A 19,795-nucleotide genomic window follows, 5' to 3' on the forward strand; every position below is an offset into this window, starting at 1 on the left:
ACATATTATCTTCCACTGTAGGTAGGGTACTGGAACACTTTTTATACATGTTAGGCTAACAAAGTGTTGAAAGGTGAGGCACAGAAATAGAAATTAATAAAGCCAAAGTATTACACTAATGACTATACTGTGGGTGGGAGGCCTGTGTTACTTTTCAGATAAAAACAATCTTTGCAGACATCTGCAAATGAAGACATGGGCAGTGATTCATGAAGAGTTCCAGTTCACAAAGCACAGTCTGAATAAGCATTGTTAACAGATGCTGGCACACACACACACACACACACACACACACACACACACACACACACACACACACACACACACACACACACACACACACACAACTAAGTATGTTATGATGCAGAGCTCTAAACTGCTAAATTATGACTAGCATAACTCATTAATCCAGATGCAGCTGAGAAAGATACATCATTGTCATACATCTCAACCTCTTAGAGCAAGAAATCTGGACAAAGTCATAAATAAAAGTGGAACAAAGGCCCAAAAATAGGGAACATTTTTAAATATTGCCCTTACAAACTTAGAAAGTTGATAGAATAACAGGTTTAACATTAGCGTGACTTTCCTGAAGGGTATGAAGTCTGAAACTCAAATGTCTGTCATTATTTTCTGTCAATCTTTAATTATTTGCTATTAATTTGACAGAAAACCACAATTTTATGGAAAACAGACCACAAATATGAGGCAAAAATCTGTACATTCTGTGAAAATCTGTACAGTTGAGAGGTATAATCATTGTGGTTGTCATTTGTGCAATTGTGAGTAACCATAACACCATAACCACTGCATAGTACAGTTGATACTGACAATATGCAATGACTTCTGACTAGTGGCATGGAAGAGAAGGGAGTTCTGGTGCTGAATAAGTATCCAGAGTCATGGCGGGCTCCTCTATAAAGTTATTCATCAACAAAAAGAAAGCATGTCCAGCCTTTAAGAAGAAAGATCGCTCAACTTCTGGGAACACAGTAGCTGTCTGCCATAATGTTACACTTTACAACTGGCCTTAGTGGTCTGTGGCCCATCCTATTAAAATCTGGTACTTCTGTGACTGTCACAGTGGAATTCTCATTGAAATTAACAATGCTTCAGCATCTCTTATAGAACAAATAAGTTTAAGTCCCATGCATTTATTTGTGCTGTGCTGTGCAGCAGAGTTTGCAATGTTTCGATTATAAACCTTATTGGCAGTGACATACCCTACTGCACAGTACAAAGAGATATGCAGAATGTACAGTAATTAATGCTGTTAAAAATCTGTACAGAACTAAGATAGATATAATTATTTTTCTATATAACTGTAGTAAATCACATGTACATGCACACACACACACACCCACACACACACACACACACACACACACACACACACATGGCAGATGCACACTTGTGTGGTTGGGGGTTGGTACAGGGTTAGGAGTTTGTATAATGGTTAAGGTGCTTACCTGACAGACACAAAGCAATGGTTTGATTCTCACCTTTGAAAGGAAAATTGGCTAGCCTAGTATTTACCTATGAATAATGTTTCATAAGCTGTTACACCCCCCCATCAAAGAAGCAATTTATCATAAAAATGTGGGACTTTTCTAGATAAAGACAGCCTAAAGCATAGATTTAACATTTTGATCTAACAGGATATAAAAATGTCCGAGGAATAGAAAGGGGAAAGCATGTTGAATGATGTTAACACTAGCTGAATATCTGCCAGTGTTGACTCGTAATAGGACAGTCCTGTGGATTACCAGCAAGTGCTGCATCCTTGATACTAAGAACGATGCTTTAATTAATCTCCCTCTCCTCTCTCTCTCTTACATGCTGATGGACTCTGAAAAAGGCTGAGAGCAATGAACAAATCATTAAGAAACTTTGGCATAATCAATAAAAATAAGAGTGAGAAAGAGTGAGTCTGCTTCCCAAGAAACACTATAATTTGCCTGTTTCTTCTTCTTTATAAATGTATGACTTAGCAACAGTTAGATCCAGTCATCTGTTAGGTAGAAGATAAGGATATGACCAGCTGGCTGGTATTTTTTCTGAAGATAACTGTCTGCTCATCTGTTTTACATGAATTTCCTTATACGATGGTAACTGTTTTTATGTATTTAATTATCAATGTGCTTTGCATAATTTTAGATAAAGTATTTTATTATTCTGCTACAAAATCTGCCACCCGAGCTGAACCTGGAATTGGCCGATACTGATCAATGAGCTACACCAGTAAACAACTATAAATAATTAAATAGACAAACAAGCAAACAAATCCAACAACTAACTGACTAACTTGCTAAATGAATGAATGAATGAATGAATGAATGAATGAATGAATGAATACAACTTGTGGCTGGCTGATTACTGGAGCATATATGGGTAAGTATTCAGAACTGTTGGAATAAAACTGATGGCTTCTCTCATTTGAAGATAAACTGCTTGGCTACAGTTAGCATAATCTAGTATGGCATGCCTGGATTATTTTAAGAGTGTTAGAAAAAAGCATTTATTTATTTATTTATTGACAGGCTAAGTGGGCTCATTGATTGACTCCTTTCAGCCACGACCCAAGCTCAGCAGGAGTACACAATGCATACAACCAATTGCTTTACAATTGTGATAATTTAAACAGTAGTATATAGATGCCAGGATTCAGCTGTTAATGGTAAGATAACACTGCGAGGTACTGAGGTAAGCAGAGAGGGTGGGATCCTGGAAAGCCAGTGGTTATAACCCTGCTCGTCAGACATACAGTGTGAAGCTTATCTGGGTATGGCAAGTACTGGTATTAGGCCAATGCAGCAATGTATAGTTGTAGTATGCCATTAAGGCTATCTCTGGCATATATTGCTGGCAGTGCTGTAAAATTTGTAAGTTGTACCTACACGGGTCTATCTTAGTACATCGACATTTCAAAATACCGAAAACGAATTAACCGACACCAAAACATCGAAAGTCATTTAACCGACGCCAGAAGATCGACAGTTCACAAACACGACATCGCATACACCCGACAAATCATACCAACAAACAAAACACATCCCCTATCCAACACCCACACACACAACACAAGCACACCAAAATCCTTACAAACAAACACTAACCCATACATACACAACTATCTACAACCCTGACCCAAACCCTTACCCTAAGGTCCGTCACTATCGCACACTCACCCAACCCGCGCCCTAACCCTAACTCACTTATCCCACCCCTACCCCTACAAAACACCAACATCGCACACTTACCTTACTCGACACTCACCTAACCCGCCTAACCCTAACTCACTTATCCCACCCCTACCCCTACTAAACACCAGCATCGCACACTTACCTTACTCGCACCCTATCGTCCGTCACTACCGCATACTTACATATCCTTTCCCCAGCGCAGCTTCTCAGCGTCGGTGTCTTCCTCCGTCGGTCTTCTGCCTTGTCGATCTTCTGGCGTCGGTGACGTGACTTTCGACATTCTCGTGTCGGTTAATCCATTGTCGGTATTGTGAATTGTCGATGTACTAAGATAGACCCACCTACACAGACTTCAGAAGAGATTTCTCACCAACATGTGAATGTATGACCTTTGCAGCCAAATAGTAAATATGTGAAAGTTTCAATTGCATATCAGTTATTTTATACTGAGAGAAAGTTAGGAAACAAGCAAAATGATACCTGGAGATGATGGAAAGATGTCAGTGGCATAAATGATTAAAGAGGGTAAATTAAAGGGTGCTCCACATGCTGGTCTTAGCAAGGATGAGATAATATCTGCTCTGGGTGCAGTTGAAATTCAGTCCACGGAATGTTGACGTAGCTTGGTAGCAGCTGTATATTCAAAATATTTGCAAAACAGCAACTGATTTTGCTCCAAGAAGATCTCAAAATGCATCTTAAACTGTGAAAACTGGAACCAGAAGATGAGCCAGTGTCTACTACCACATGAAAGTGCTGATTTGCACTCTCTCTCTCTACTTAAGAGCAATTCAGAGCCATGCAAATTAGCTACCAATGAGGATTTCTCATTGTGGCTAACATGTCTCTGAATTTATTTCTTGCACTGTGGTAACAATCCATTTTGGCAGCATCTCTTACTGGTGGCGATGTTTTTTTTTTTTTTCTGAATCCCTGGCATAGTCTTTATGGAGAATACAAATGAAAATTTTGGAGCTTTTCTCCCCGGGCCTCCACTGAAAATGGGCACGTTCTGGCCCAGTGGACTTCCCCGGTAATCAAACTGGAAATAAATAAATAAATTTAAATGAAGGTAAATATGATAAAGGAAAGTAAACCATACTTTCTTCTCTTAGGATTTGATTTTGTCACTTACAAAAGGAATATAAAGAAAATAATTATATTTGAGTATTGGTATATGCTGATACTTGACCTCTCCTGGATATAAAAGTAACAACTAACTAACTACTATCAACTACACAGAAATCTGACATGGATTTTGCAAAATTTACAGAAAAAAAAACAAAAAACAAATAAAGAAATATAAATGCATTATTAAACTTTAATTTAATAAGTTTTAGCCCTTCCTTTATCTTCCTCATTAAAATGTCATCAGTTTCCAGAAATCAGACTCACTCTAATTCATCTAATACGTTCTTCATGTCATTCATAGTTAGCTCCAGTTCATTCCATATAAAAACTTAACAAGTCACTTGAGCAAAATTTTAATGTTAAAACAGAACTCCATAAATATATCTTGAAAAATAATATGGAGTCACATACACCTTCCAGTGTAACAATAGTCTGAGTAATGATGCATCATAATACTTATATGCTTATTAAGAACAAGTTGGACATACCAAACAATTTGACAGATTTTCTAGAAAACTTAAAGGCTGAACATAGGAAAAAGTTAAGAATATTATAGGTATCAGTAAAATAAATGTTTTCATAAAATAGCATAAAAGCTTAAACATAGTTTAAATAATTCCATGATTTATTGTTTATTATCTATTTATTCAATGGGCAAGTGGACTGGTCCACTGACACTTTACAGCCAAGACTCAAGTTCAAGGAGCAGAAGACACATTATGGTCTTTGAACCAACAATATTCTATACAAAATGTATATATTGTAAGATTGAATGCAGATAGGGTAACATTAAAAGATCCAGTGAGAACACATTAAGAAAGGTGGATATATATATATATATATATATATATATATATATATATATATATATATATATATATATATATATATATATATATATATATATACATATATATAGAATATATATTGTTGTTGTTGTTGTGTCTTTCGGCTTTTCCCGGTTAGGGGTCGCCACAGCGGAACTCCAGTCTGCTAATGATTGATATATATATATATATATATATATATATATACACACACAAAATGCAATCTAATATATGCATAAAATAATGTGCATATAATACATAAACTCCTGTATACATGCAAAATATTTTCATATAACATCCCACATTAAGATGCTGAGAAAAATGTATTCAGTGTATTCTAGCATTTGTGGCATTGGATTGTAAGTTACCTAACCACTGTCATGGTAGCAGTTACAGGTAGATTCAGTATTTAAAGCTTCTAATAGTTTCCATATTTTTGATGTTTGTAGGCATGTGGTTCCATATGGCAGATAGTCTAGAAAAGGCTTTCTCACCTACAGCAGTTTTAAATGAAGGGTGTACTAGAGTGAAGCCATTGTCCTGTGTGCTTCTGACTACAAAAGGGTTGTCTTGTAAAGACAGTTTCAATCTTAAATGGGCAGTGACAGTTTTTAGTACCTTATAAATTAGAGTATTTAGAAAAGTGGCCCTATGAGGCACTAAAAGCCTTTTGGAATTTTTAGCAAGTTGCAATAGTGTATCTAGGGGTTTGTTAATGGGATGGGTCTGATGTATATCATCTATGAGGCCAAAGTAAGCCTGAATCTGACATATAATTGACATCGATAATTCCTAGTAAATCATTCTAAAATAGTAATATTTTACTAAGTTAACTAATTATCAGTATGCAATTTGCATGTTATGGTATGACCAGTCAGCTATTCACTCTGTAAATTGTCAACTAGCCTAGAAGATATAAAATCTTGTTTCCAACTTGATAATTTTTTTATACTTTTATTGAATTTTCACTTAAGAAATAGGCAGACATACATTTATACAAAAGAAAACAAACCATATTAACATATTTCCAGTTGTAAACATTATACATCACGTATAATCTTTTGTATATTTATTATCAATCCATCATTACATAAATTGATCAATTCCTGCCTTCCATTAAGCCTTATTCTTCCTCCAAAACATTATTCTGCATATATTGTTCATGCAATTTTCATTTTTTTTCTGAGTAGTTTGCTCCTAACATTTTCTAAAGATCCCCAAATTGATAACTCTTAATCATAAATAATTTAATATTAATTTAGTTATAAGTTGTATGAGATTTAAAGTAATGCCACTGCAAAAGGGTTTTAATAGCATTGTAGAAGAAAAATTAAAATCAAAATACATTCATTAAAGATTATAAGAATAAAACTGATTACTCAATTAATATGCAATAAAATGATACTAGATTATCATATATTTTGATTAACAGACAAATTAAATCAAAGTCAGAGATAAATTTCAATAAATAGACATTCCAAATGAAAGCCCAGACCACGGTTCCATTGAAAAGTAGGTGTACAGAAACAACTTTAACTGTTATTTGTAATAAAAGCATAATACCCCTCCATGAATCTTAATAAATCATGAACCAGAGTAAAAATTTGTTAGCCAAAATGTAAAAAGCAAAATACAAGTAATCTCCATGGTATCCCCGAAGTCTCAAACAACCGGGTCCAAAAACAAAACAGTGTAAGAAACTTCTCTGTGTGGAAGATTTTCAATCCATATATATCTAGTTAATCACTGTATATTAATCGGATCAGATAATGGTAGTAGAGGTAGTGAACTTAAACTTGTCCTAAATCAAAAAAATAAAAAATATATATAATTTGAAATATTATACAGAATTACTAAATATTCAAAAGTAATCCAAGCAGATTAGGCAGTCTATTTCCAGTCAAAAATCCTTTATTAAGTACACAAACAAGCAATCCAAGTAAAAAAAAAATAACAGAGTAATAGTTTGCTCACAAGCTTTCTAACTATATATATATATATATATATATATATATATATATATATATATATATTTTTTTTTTTTTTTTTTTCATCAGGCAAAGGAGTGGTTTATTGTGCTGCAAAACAAAGTGCTATTGTTATACACATTAAATTCACATCCATTCCCCATCAGTGTGGCATTTGAGCTAATTCTGCCCTGCTTAGTAGCTGTCATAGTAAAACCTTTATGCACTTTAAGTAAAATTAATAATGATGTGGTACCTCTTATTTAACCCGATTATTAAATCTGTGAATCTTAGATTAAAGAGATTATGTAGGGGTTCAGAAAGGCCATATTTGGTCCGTGTAATCAGGTAACCTGGTATCTTCTCAAGGCACATGGATGAAGTATTCTTAGTTTTTGAAAGGGCTGAGAGAACTTGCTCCATAGTAATTAAATGGGGTGGCTGGGATTGTGGAACCTTTGGGATAGCTATAAATGTGCATAGAGTAAGATTTGCACTAAATTTGTTAGCTAGGATATTAGCTATTTTCTTTGGGTCAGAGAGTGTACTCTTACTATGGTCTAGCACCATACACTATTGTGTGTTAGTTCTTAACTTCCTGACTTAGTTAAAAAAAGATTTGCAGTTAAGTCCATACTCAGCTTTGAGCTTCCTAATGCTTCCCTTAAGCTCTTTGTTAGTTTGCATAGGTGTGCTGTTATGGTAGGTAGAACAAGACCCTTTAAAATAATTAAGCATTGTCTTTCTCTTGTTATATAATTTATTTATGTTGGTATTCCTCCAGCGTGGGTTGTTTTTAACCTCCTGATTATATTTGTGGTGGGTAAGGACTGCCTTATCAATGCAATTTAAGTGGGAGTAGAAGTCAGAGGTGTAGGTAGCAGCTTTAGCAATAGGATCCTTCTGAGGAGGATTACAGCATAATTTATTTAAGTCATCAAGTAACTGACAAAGGTTTGCTTCCGAGAAGTCCCTAAACACAAAACTATATGCAGAGAAAATATTGGCATAATTCTGGGTGATGATAAAATACCATTCAAGACCTGTGTCTTTCCTGCCTCAGACACAAGCATAGCAAGCTCAGTTACATCCTTTTGCATGCACCTCTTGGCAGAGTGTCTAATATTGTTTACTCACACATGGACCACTATCAAGTCACAATCGTATCTGTCAAGATGGAGTAATCTAAGAGCCCTTGTTACATCCTGGATCTTGGCACCAGAAAGACATCTAACTGTAACCTTATTCTTATCCAGCATGGTGAACATGGTGTCCCATGCCTTACAATAGAGTTACCTATTACTAAAACATGACCATGGTTTGATGCAGTCTCAGTGGGCCATAAAAGCTTGGAGTCACACCCTTGTGACTCTTCAAGTTATGTGTCTTAGGTGTTAGTGTGAAGGGTGAAGGTAGGTGTTTCGCTGTGTATACTAATGTCTGAAGTTTCTTAGTCTTTAGCCTGGGAGTCTTAGGCAAGTGTTTTCTTTGCAACCTCATCTTACGTTAGTTTAGTGGAAGTGCTCCTTGCTGTATGTGTATATGTGTTATTCTTACCGAATGTTTTCTGAGGTGAGATGGTAGCTTCCAAGTTAAGTAAATACTTATACCTTTCACATGCTGAATCATTGTGAGGTAGCAATAAAGAGTTTTCTGTAAACATGAGGCAATTACTACACTGCCTCAAAATACTTAATGCTTTCAGGCTAGCTACAGAAGGGGAAACAGCTGACTAAGATTCTATATTGTCTAGTACAGATGAAAGGGGTATAAGACAGATTAAGAAGAGGGTAATTGACTGGGCTAGAAAAAAGGTGATACACTACGATATGCCTAAAGGATAAAAGAAGAAGCCGTCACTACTGTAGTAGTCACAATATGCAAAAAAGAAATGTAAAAGTGACAAGACTATGTAGGTTCAATAAAGAAATAACTAACAATGCAAATTCAACTAAGTAGCATTACTTAATAGGATACATAGCCAATAAAAACAATGAGCAATGGGTAATCTAACTCGGTGAATCCATATGCAATAATTAATAGCTACAGATATTCTAAATGAGTAGTTCATAGTGCAGTAACAGTAAAGTAGTAAGTCAAGTAATAAAGGTATATCACAACAGTAACCTCTACTGCTTTGGAGAGGAATGTAGAGGCTCGAAATGGCAAAGGGGTATGTATGGATGTTTCTAACATAAGTTGAATACATTTATCATGTATGTACACTGCTAGAGCATGTCCTTGTGGAGTTGTGACTATTCCATTACATGCTCCACTACCCTGCAGTACCTCAGTAATGGGTGCTAACCCTAACCCTGCCCCTACCCCAACCCTAACCCTACACCTTAAATTAAAAAAATACTTCCCATAACACTGTCACTACACAAGACACACACACACACACACACACACACACACACACACACACACACACACACACACACACACACACACACACACACACACACACACGCACACACATGCACACACACACACACACACACACACACACACACACACACACACACACACACACACACACACACACACACACACACATGTAAACATGCACAAAAGCACACTACGAGTGCTACATCTTTCCTCTTACCTAATCTCAACCCTAACCCTAAAATACACACACTTGCACAGAAACATGCAAAACCCATTCTGTCGCCTATCTCTGACCTTAACCTTAACACTCAAACATATGCACAAACACAGTCTCCACCTCCAGACTCCACTCACCTGTCATGACAAAACATACTTTGACATTTTGACTGTTCAGCTCTCCATATATTCAGCATGAGCACCACCCAGGCACTCATCAACCAAATGGACATTTGACAGTAGTAATAGTCATGTAAGCTATATAGATGTATGTGTGTGCATGTGTATGTGTGTGTGTGTGTGTGTGTGTGTGTGTGTGTGTGTGTGTATATATATATATATATATATATATATATATATATATATATATATATATATATATATATATATACACACACACACACACACACACACACATCAACATCTTCTTTTGGCTGTTCCCATTAGGGGTCACCACAGCGGATCATCTGTTTCCATTTCTTCCTGTCCTCTGCATCTTGCTCTGTCACACCGGCCACCTGCATGTCCTCTTTCACCACATCCGTAAACCTTATCTTAGGCCTTCCTCTTTTTCTGTTACCTGGTAGCTTCATCCTTAGCATCTTTTTCCCAATATACTCAGCATCCCTCCTCAGCACATGTCCAAACCAATGTAATCTTGCCTCTCTGGCTTTGTCTCCAAACCTTCCAACCTGGGCTGACCCTCTAATATACTTATTCCTGATTCTGTCCACACTCGTCACACCCAGTGCAAATCTCAACATCTTTAACTCTGCCACATCCAGCTCTAACTCCTGCCTTTTTGTCAATGCCACTGTCCCCAACCCATATAACATAGATGGTCTCACTACCCTCTTGTAGACCTTCCTTTTACTCTTACTGGTACTCGTCTGTCACAAATCACTCCTGACACTCTTCTCCACCCACTCCATCCTGCCTGTACTCTCTTCTTCACCTGTCTTCCACACTCACCATTACTCTGAACTATTGACCCCAAGTATTTAAACTCATTCACCTTCGCCAGCTCTACTTCTTGCATCCTCACCATTCCATTATCCTCCCTCTCATTCACACACATATATTCTGTCTTAGTCCTGCTGACCTTCATTCCTCTTCTCTCTAGAGCATATCTCCATCTCTCCAGGGTCTCCTCCACCTGTTCCCTACTCTCACTACAGATCACAATGTCATCTGCAAACATCATAGTCCACGGGGATCCTGTCTGATCTCATCTGTCAACCTGTCCATCACCATTGCAAATAAGAAAAGCCTCAGAGCTGATCCTTGATGTAATCCCACCTCCACCTTAAACGCATTGATCACTCTCACCGCAGACCTCACCGTTGTCACACTACCCTCATACATATCCTGTACCACTCTTACATACTTCTCTGACACTTCCGACTTCCTCATACAATACCACAACTCCTCTCTAGGCACCCTGTCATATGCTTTCTCTAAGTCTACAAAAACACAATGCAACTCCTTCTGACCTTCTCTGTACTTCTCCATCAACACTCTCAGAGCAAACATTGCATCTGTAGTGCTCTTTCCTGGCATGAAACCATACTGCTGATCACTAATCATCACATCCCTTCTTAACCTAGCTTCCACTACTCTTTCCCATAACTTCATGCTGTGACTGATCAATTTAATCCCTCTGTAGTTACTACAGCTCTGCACATCACTCTTATTCTTAAAAATCTGTACAAAAACACTTTTTCTCCATTCCTCAGGCATCCTCTCACTTTCCAAGATTTCATTAAAGAATCTGGTTTAAAACTCCACTGCCATTTCACCTAAACACCTCCATGCTTCCACAGGTATGTCATCTGGACCAACAGCCTTTCCATTCTTCATCCTCTTCATAGCTATCCTTACTTCCTCCTTGCTAATCCATTGCACTTCATGATTCACTATCCCTACATCATCCAACCTTCTCTCCCTCTCATCCTCTTCATTCATCAACCCCTCAAAGCACTCTTTCCATTTGCTCAACACACTCTCCTCACTTGTGAGTATGTTTCCCTCATTATCCTATATTCCCTTTCTCAGCCTTACCACTCCCATTCTTACATTCCATGTTTCATTTGTATATATTCATTTGCTCGCTGCAGTCCCCTTTTCCTCTTTTGCTAACATTTTAATGCTCAAAAGATTGATTTAGACATTGTTATGGGCTAATTTGTGTGGCTTACAAACTTTTCCATACCATCACAACACACCACATGTGCATATGCTTAGTCACATGCATGTCACTTGTTCATCTATTTTACTCATGCCATTCCTAGATGCTATTGTGGGAACCTGTCTTTCTTCATGGGTCTTGTCATTTCTGTGCACATGTTTTATAACTGACAGTGGTATGGGTTTCAGAATTCCACCTACTTTATTTGTAATTGTCTTTCAGCTAAGATCCATACCCATGGAAGGATTACTTCAATCATGCTGGGCCTGTTTCTGAATTCATGGCCTTATGCAATTAATATCAGTGGTACTAATCAAATAAGTATTGCCTTAAATAAAGAACAGAAATGAAATAATATATTATGTGCAGAAAATATCTTATCACAAGAAGAGGTGATCCAGTGGGGAAAGAAGGAGAAGAATATGTAAGAGCGTGCACAGAGATCCAAAAACCTTATACCTTGTTGGTGTTTTGATTTTGATTAAGCATTCACGCATTAAAATAAGAGAGCAAGATCAAATTTATCATGGATTCACAGGAATCATGTTATTACTAGAAATTAATTTTGGACAAGCAAAATATATAAATGCTCCTATATATGACCTTTTTAAGGAATCTAAGGACTTTTTAGATGATATACCTAGAAGGTAAAAAAAAAGCTCCTGTTACCAATTGTTTTAATGGGAGGCTGGAATGTAATACCCGATAAGTAAATACATTGATCTTCTTCAGAGCAAGGAGCAGGATACCTACATAAAACATTCAATATTGCTGAAATCAGTCATGTAGACATGGAACATAATGAATCTGGAATATCTTGGGGAGAAAGTTAAAATGTGCTTATACACCACAAACCAAAACTTTTTGAGAAATGACGTCTTATTTCACAGGAGCTTATTAATTGATATAGAAAGTTAGAGATATCCTAATACATATTAATAGACCATTGGTTCTTAGTTCTTACTTTTAAGGAGACTAAAGCTGGACTGCATTTGAGTAAGAAGCCTTTATGGGTAAATTTTTGTAAGCTACAGAAGTTGTTATTAAGGTAAGGAATAAACTGAAATGTGCATACAAGAGAATGTATATCAGACTTCACCATTTAAATATTTTTGGGACTCATTAAAATATTCAGTTTTAATTTGATATGAGAGCTGGACAAGCAAAGTAAGCAGTTTAATAAGTAAAGAAGTTTATTACTGGATAATCAGTTAGAATTAGTCAGGAGGCTATAGGGATACATATTCTCAATTGTGCAAAGATCTTATACAGCACAAGGAAAAAAAAAGTCCGTTTGCTTACATGAAAAATATAATTATTAAGATGAATGGAAAGCCCTGTTTTGGGCTGAAAAGAGTGTAAGCCCAGAGCCAGGGAGTTAAGACAGCACAAAGTTAAGGATTATACCAATCAGTTAACAGATTTGAATGGTCAACTGCTGCTGCCAGGATAACAACTGAATGATTTCATGTAATGTTATTTTTATTCTAGTTACCGTCAGAAAGGGCAATATAATAAAAGTAAGTTAAAGAAAACATTGATGTTATCATATGCTGATGACTTATTATTAGTAAGTTAAAAAATATGATTAATGGTCTATTGAAATATAGAACACTGTTAAAGAAGTAGAGAAATATACTGGATATATGATTAATTTAGATAAATATTAAGAGAATAATGATTACCTCTTCTCATGAAAAAGGGTACTAGCAAGTATTTCTATAGTTTCAGAAATAAAAGTTTTTGGGATACTTTTTACTCAAAAACTAATGAAATTCTCCATGTAAACTATATGAATATGACCAATAAACTCAATGAGGAAATTTGAAATTATAGTCACCATTATTTTACCCTTGTTGGGAGCAATCATTACATTTAAACATGCCTGCTAGCAACAGACAAATACCCAGTGTTGAAATTGCTAGATACGACTTTGATAACCGTGATTCAAACTCCTAAAAGTCTGCTAATTAAATTCCTCTGGAAAGAGATGGGACTCTGAGAAAGCCAGAGACAGAAAATTAAACCTTTGGAATACCACAACACTACATTCCCTGATACTGAGTTTTATGCTAATGTTATAATTTCTTCACTGAAATGTGAGACCTCTAAACTTCTTAAAACAATATTTTCCCTTCTACAGTATCAATCAATTTACTTCCAGCAAGATTTTAGAGCTACAAGAATTATATAGACTTATATTTGTTGATATAAATGCTTTACTGTATATATGCATTTTTTTGAGAAATGTAACTGCTGTTTTTCTGAGGACTGTCTGAAATTCACTTGTTAATACAAATGTACTGTAGTGGAACTTTTCTCCCCATGCCTCAAGGGCACCCGCAAGCAGGTTGCACCCCCCTGGAACTAGCTGGCCAGGAGATTAATTTTCGTTTTTTTTTTTTTAAGGGCATTTTTCTTTAAGAACGCCCTTTATGTACAGCTGCACAGATGGAGCAGGTGTTTGCGACTTGTTTACGTCTTCTCCGTCTGCGCAACCGATGGATTGCGTTTTCATCTTCCGTTCGGAATTTGAATTTCAGGAGATGTTTGGACTACGGACGAATGTACAAGTGAGAGGTAGGTGTGTTTTAAGTGTTTAAGAGGTGTGTGTGTGTGTAAGAAATAGGTAGGTAGGTAGGTAGAGGTGTGTGGATATAAGAAGTAGGTAGAGGTGTATATGTGTTGTTTATATAAGAAGTAGATAGGTGTGTGTATGCGTTTATGTAAGAAGTAGGTAGGGGTGTGTATGTGTTTATGTAAGAAGTAGGTAGGGTTGTGTATGCATTTATTTAAGAAGCAGGTAGGGGTTTGTGTGTGTGTGTGTGTGTGTGTGTGTGTGTGTGTGTGTGCGTGTGTGTGTGTGTGTGTGTGTGTGTGTGTGTGTGTGTGTGTGTGTGTGTGTGTGTGTGTAAGTAAGAGGGAGGTAGGAGTGTGAGTACTGTACAAAATAACATGAACAGCAGTGAAGTGCAAGCAAGAGGATATTCAGAGGCATAAGTAGCGCATGGCCTTTAGGGGAAATTGTGTGACATGCACGATATGCAAATTACTGCATAATGGTGTGGAAATGAGGTTCTACATACAAACAAGGCACAGGGAATATGCAAACAGTGGCACTGAAAATTGCAGAGTGATTTGGAAATGTACAACACAGGTGCACAGGGATGCAGTGATCTCCTGAGCACCAGGAATTGCCAGTCTACAGGATGGCAGAATGCAAGTGATAGCAGCAGCTATAGCAGGCATCATATGTTAGCGGCCACTGACAGAGCAAGAGCCTCTAACATTGCATGCCAAGGCCCTCCTTATGAGTTTAGTGGTTACTGCCAATGTTTGATGTATTTATGATGGTGTACCTTCTGCCATGCATCCTGTTCTGTCCCCTATCCCTGTATTACCCTGACTTGCCACTCTCTGTACCTTGTTATTTAGTCCTTTCAATCACCAATCTTCCATTCTCTATTAGCATGTTTCTACCTATTGATGATCCCACTGTTTGTATAAATATCACCATTCCTGTCTATATCTGCATTTTATGCTTGACTGTGCGCCTCCACAACATTCCCTTCTCTCTCTGTCTACCTCTCCAACAGCCCATTCCAGACTACTTTCCCCAGCTACCATCTTTTAATAATAAAAAAATGAGACCCTTTTCCACACAAGGTACCCTTGTAACCATCCATGTATTGCTTATGGTTGACCCTCTGGGTTTCCTCTGTTATTCCCTTTTCTATTTTTTTTTCTTCTCTTCCACTTCCTCCCCATTAATATGAGAAACTGGGCTGTCACTTTGTTTTGGTGGCCCTTGCTGGCCTGAATCCCACTGCACAAGTGTGACGATGAGGAGGAACTTAACTGCTTCTGTGAGCACACAGTGTTTTGCACAGTCATGCACTCTTTCTGTGACATTCACATCTACAGTCGGGGGTTCAAAACCTGGCCATACCTCTCAATTGTACAGGTTATTGCAGAATGTCCAGATTTGTCATCAATTTTTGGTGAAAGCCTGTTTAAAAAAAAAAGCTCCAGTACAAACAAAAAACATTGCAGAAATGCAGTAACTAAAACATCTAACAATATCAAAATTGCACTCCAAAATAATGTCTATAAAAATGGCAAACAGAATACAATAAGTAGTTTGAAGAGGAACCCCCCCCCTGCACCCCGATGTAAATTTGTTATGTATACTAACTCAGTTTGCATAAAATTGGAGAAAGGGGAAAATATGCTGTCACAAAAGGAAATACTGACAGCCCAGATATCTGGAACTTTGTAAATAATTCTGTCATTTGTGAATATTGATATGATTCATACAGAAGTGTGTGTGTAAAGGTGTAAAGTACTGAGCAAAAATGTAACACAGCATGCCCTGCCAGCTTAGAATAGAAATGTATATAAACTATTGTAATTGTGTAAATGTATATGTTTAACAATTGAAACTAGAATATAGTTGTGTCCTAGTTGCCTGTTGCACATTTTTGTTGCATGTTGTGAGAGAACGATACTGTCAGTTTTACTTTTTTAATGGGGCTGCTATCACCCATTAGGGACAGAGTGGCATCTGCATCCATGTTAACTATTGCCTGCCTGGAGGTGGCCTTACCGAAGGTATAACTGCTGTCTGAATTAATTTTGGCCTGCCAGACGTCACCCATTATTTCTGTAGTAGTATGTAGTACTTCTGCTCTGCTCCTGTGTCCACCCCTTGTTAGAGAGCTGCGCCACAACAACCGTTAACAATTAGTTCCAGCTGGAGTGTTATGATGTACACCTGAACTTTTTGCAGTCTGCTGAAATACAAGCCTGCACCAGATTGAGTTGTGCTACTGTTTTCTATCTGTGCATATTTCAAATGTTTACATGTAGTTATTAGTATTTTTATTTAAAGTATGTATGCACCCTAAGTTCAAAAGTTTTCAGACCCTGTGGGACTGGGAGTTTCTGTAACTTCAATTGTGCTACGTATAAATAATTTGGTTTGAAATTTGGAACACTTTTTATTGGACTTTGTCCTGATGTGACAAGACATTGGCTGCTGGTTAAGTTTTATAGTTTGTTACTCTTTCTGAATAAATATAGTTTAGATTTTTTTCTTTCTTAGAATACCACGCTGCACTCAAGTTTAGAGATGGGTTAGTATTTGGAATGGTGAACTTTCAAAATATGAAATGTGGTGACATTAGATCTGTTTATTTTATTAAACACAGGGTTTTGTTTATTTAGTAGTTGTTGCCTGACCCTGTTGAAGGTGAAGCTCCAGTAGGTGCATTGTAAAACCCATCTTGGCCAAATAAAGGTATCGATTGCTTCACCTCTGTGTTCCAGCTTCTACCCATATGCAGTTGATTAAATAGGAAATGGCAAATAGAATATTTTGCAGTACTTATCAGGAGAATTATGTTGTGCTGTTTGCATTGTTGTCACATCTTCAAGGAATGCTGATTTTTGCTGGTGATCTACCTTAATTGATAAGGAAGTCCCAAACATAAATATTTTTTTGGAGAGTGGCTAGCATTACAAATCACAGGACGTCAGACCAAAGAGGGGGAGTTGTTGTTATTAATTGTTTTTAATTACTTCTTACTTTGAGGCAGAAATCTGTTTTCTTAGTAAATTAATAGATATTTTAATGAAGTGTTTTTTATTGGCCGCATTCAGGATGGATTAACATTGTCTTCTGCAAGTAGTTTTGACTTAAGTATATTGCAAAGTAACTCCCAAAGAGACAGTGTTCTTGTCACTACAGGATGTTTACTAAGTTGAGAGTATGTAAAGAACTACATATTTAACGTTATCATGGAGAACATAACATTTACTACAAGTTTAAAAAGACATGGGGCAGGATTCACGAAGGTTTGCACGGAGTCTAAGAGTAGTGTAAGACTCCATGCAGCCTTCGCGATCCAGGAACAGCCCAAAGTCCGTGTAAGAGACAAGCTAAAACGTCTCTTACATGGAGTGAGCGTGGATAAGCTAATCACCTCACTTGCAGCCGAATAGCATGCAAATGAGGATGATTAGCGATCCAGGAAGCCCAGAACAGCCCGTGTAAGAGCCGTTTTAGCTGCAGAAATGTACTCAGTTGACAACTGAGTACGTTTCTGCAAAAACCGCAATGGAGCCATGTCAACTCCAAATAAAGGGTGCATATGTGTCAGGCAGCATGCCAATGGCCAAATATGTGGCCATTGGCAAGGTAACCTGATGCAAACGCAGCGCAGCCGCGCGCAAACGGGTTGCGCTGTATAAAACATAAAAACGAAGGTTATAAACCCACAAATGTGGGTTCTATGCAATACATGGAATGTCGATGCAGGGACCAGCAGACCAAAACCAACATGGCCACTGTGTAGCGGTTGCTAAGGGGGGAAGCTGAGTCTAAGAGATGTAACTAAGCATTAGTAGGCAATCTGATGCAAATGAGTGTTAGGATACTGAATTCCACTGTCACATAGCAAATGAGCACAGTCTGAGTAGTGTAAGAGTTACAGAAGGGGGAGGAACAGAGTAGGAGATAGGTGACATCACAGGGGGGAATGGTAGAAAGAAATGCAGTTCATTGGAGGTCAGAGTTACATGACAGATGTCAGACAGATATCATGGAAAGAGGTGTGCCACTAGATAAGCATGAAAAAGTCAAGAAATTGAAGGTGTACACTGTTGCCTATACCAAAGTTTCTTGCTGGGCGTGCATGCACATGTGTGCGCGCCATGAAGCGCGAGTAAGGCAGTGTGCGCGCGTGTAAGGCAGACTGAGCATATGGGAGTGTGTTGGGAGATGTTTAACACTGTTTGCACGGGTGTGCACGCGTTTTAATCTGAATAAGCAGATTCTGAACCGTGTAAGCATGTGTGTGCGCATGTAAGCCACTGTGAGCGTGTTTCCGCTAGTCTGCACACGGCTCCTCCCTGAGGAAACAGAGAGGAAAAAGGAAGCAACAGATTTAGTAGGAAGCTAGCAGGGAATACTGCTGGAGCTAGCAGGTGAAAACAATTAGAAGCAGGCAATTACACAGGCAGAATAGTAGCCCAGCCCAGCACTTAAAACTCTGCAAACAGCAGTGCAGGATGTTTCTCTCAAGAGACACTGCAAGACAGGAGTAAGCTATTAGAAGTGAAAACTGAAAAAGCTGAACTCAGAGCAGAAATGTTAGGGGCTGTCATAGCTGTCATAATGAGACATAGGCGACTTGCTGAGGGTGGTGACAATGCAGATGGTGCCAGACAACCCAAAGTGAGGAGACGGAGAAGAGTGTACAGGCCCAGGGTCACCTACCACGGGTTACATGAGCTGGAGATAGTAGAGTGCTATAGAATGGACAGAGACCTCCTGCAGCAAATAGTGGAGCTGTGCAGGCCACGCCTCACACACAGAACCAACAGAGGGGAACCCATCCCAGTGGAAACCAAGGTATGTGTTGGCCTAAGAATACTAGCAACAGGTACCTTCCAGAGACTAACTGGTGATATGATGGGGATATCACAGGCATCAGCCTCCAGGGTACTGCACCAGTTCCTGGATGCCATGTCAGCACATGTCTGTGATCATGTATATTTCCCCAATGCCCGTGAGGTATTGGCCAGCAATATGCGTCTCTTCCAGCAAATAGCGGAATACCCTGAGGTAGTGGGTGCAATAGACTGCACGCACATAAGCATCAAAGCACCAGCCTGTGAGCGGGGTAGGGCCTACATTAACCGCAAGGGCTTCCCCTCCATCAACTGCCAGGTCGTGTGTGATGCCCAGGGCATAATAATGAATATGTGTGCTGGCTGCCCTGGGAGTTACCACGATTCCCACATCTGGCATTTGACGCAGCTGTACCAGGCATTTGCCAATGGGGACATCCCACACAGACACCTAGTGGG

At 38.1% G+C, this 19,795-nt stretch overlaps 1 long non-coding RNA gene across 1 annotated transcript in view; it reads right to left on the bottom strand.

Annotated features, from left to right (window-relative positions):
- LOC122793766 overlaps positions 1-19,795 on the bottom strand; it is an 81,724-nt gene that overhangs the window by 36,294 nt on the left and 25,635 nt on the right. The window lies entirely within an intron of this gene.

Source organism: Protopterus annectens, chromosome 2.part0 (assembly GCF_019279795.1).
Source record: "Protopterus annectens isolate FY-2018-M chromosome 2.part0, PAN1.0, whole genome shotgun sequence".
In the NCBI taxonomy this organism is placed as follows: domain Eukaryota; kingdom Metazoa; phylum Chordata; order Ceratodontiformes; family Protopteridae; genus Protopterus; species Protopterus annectens.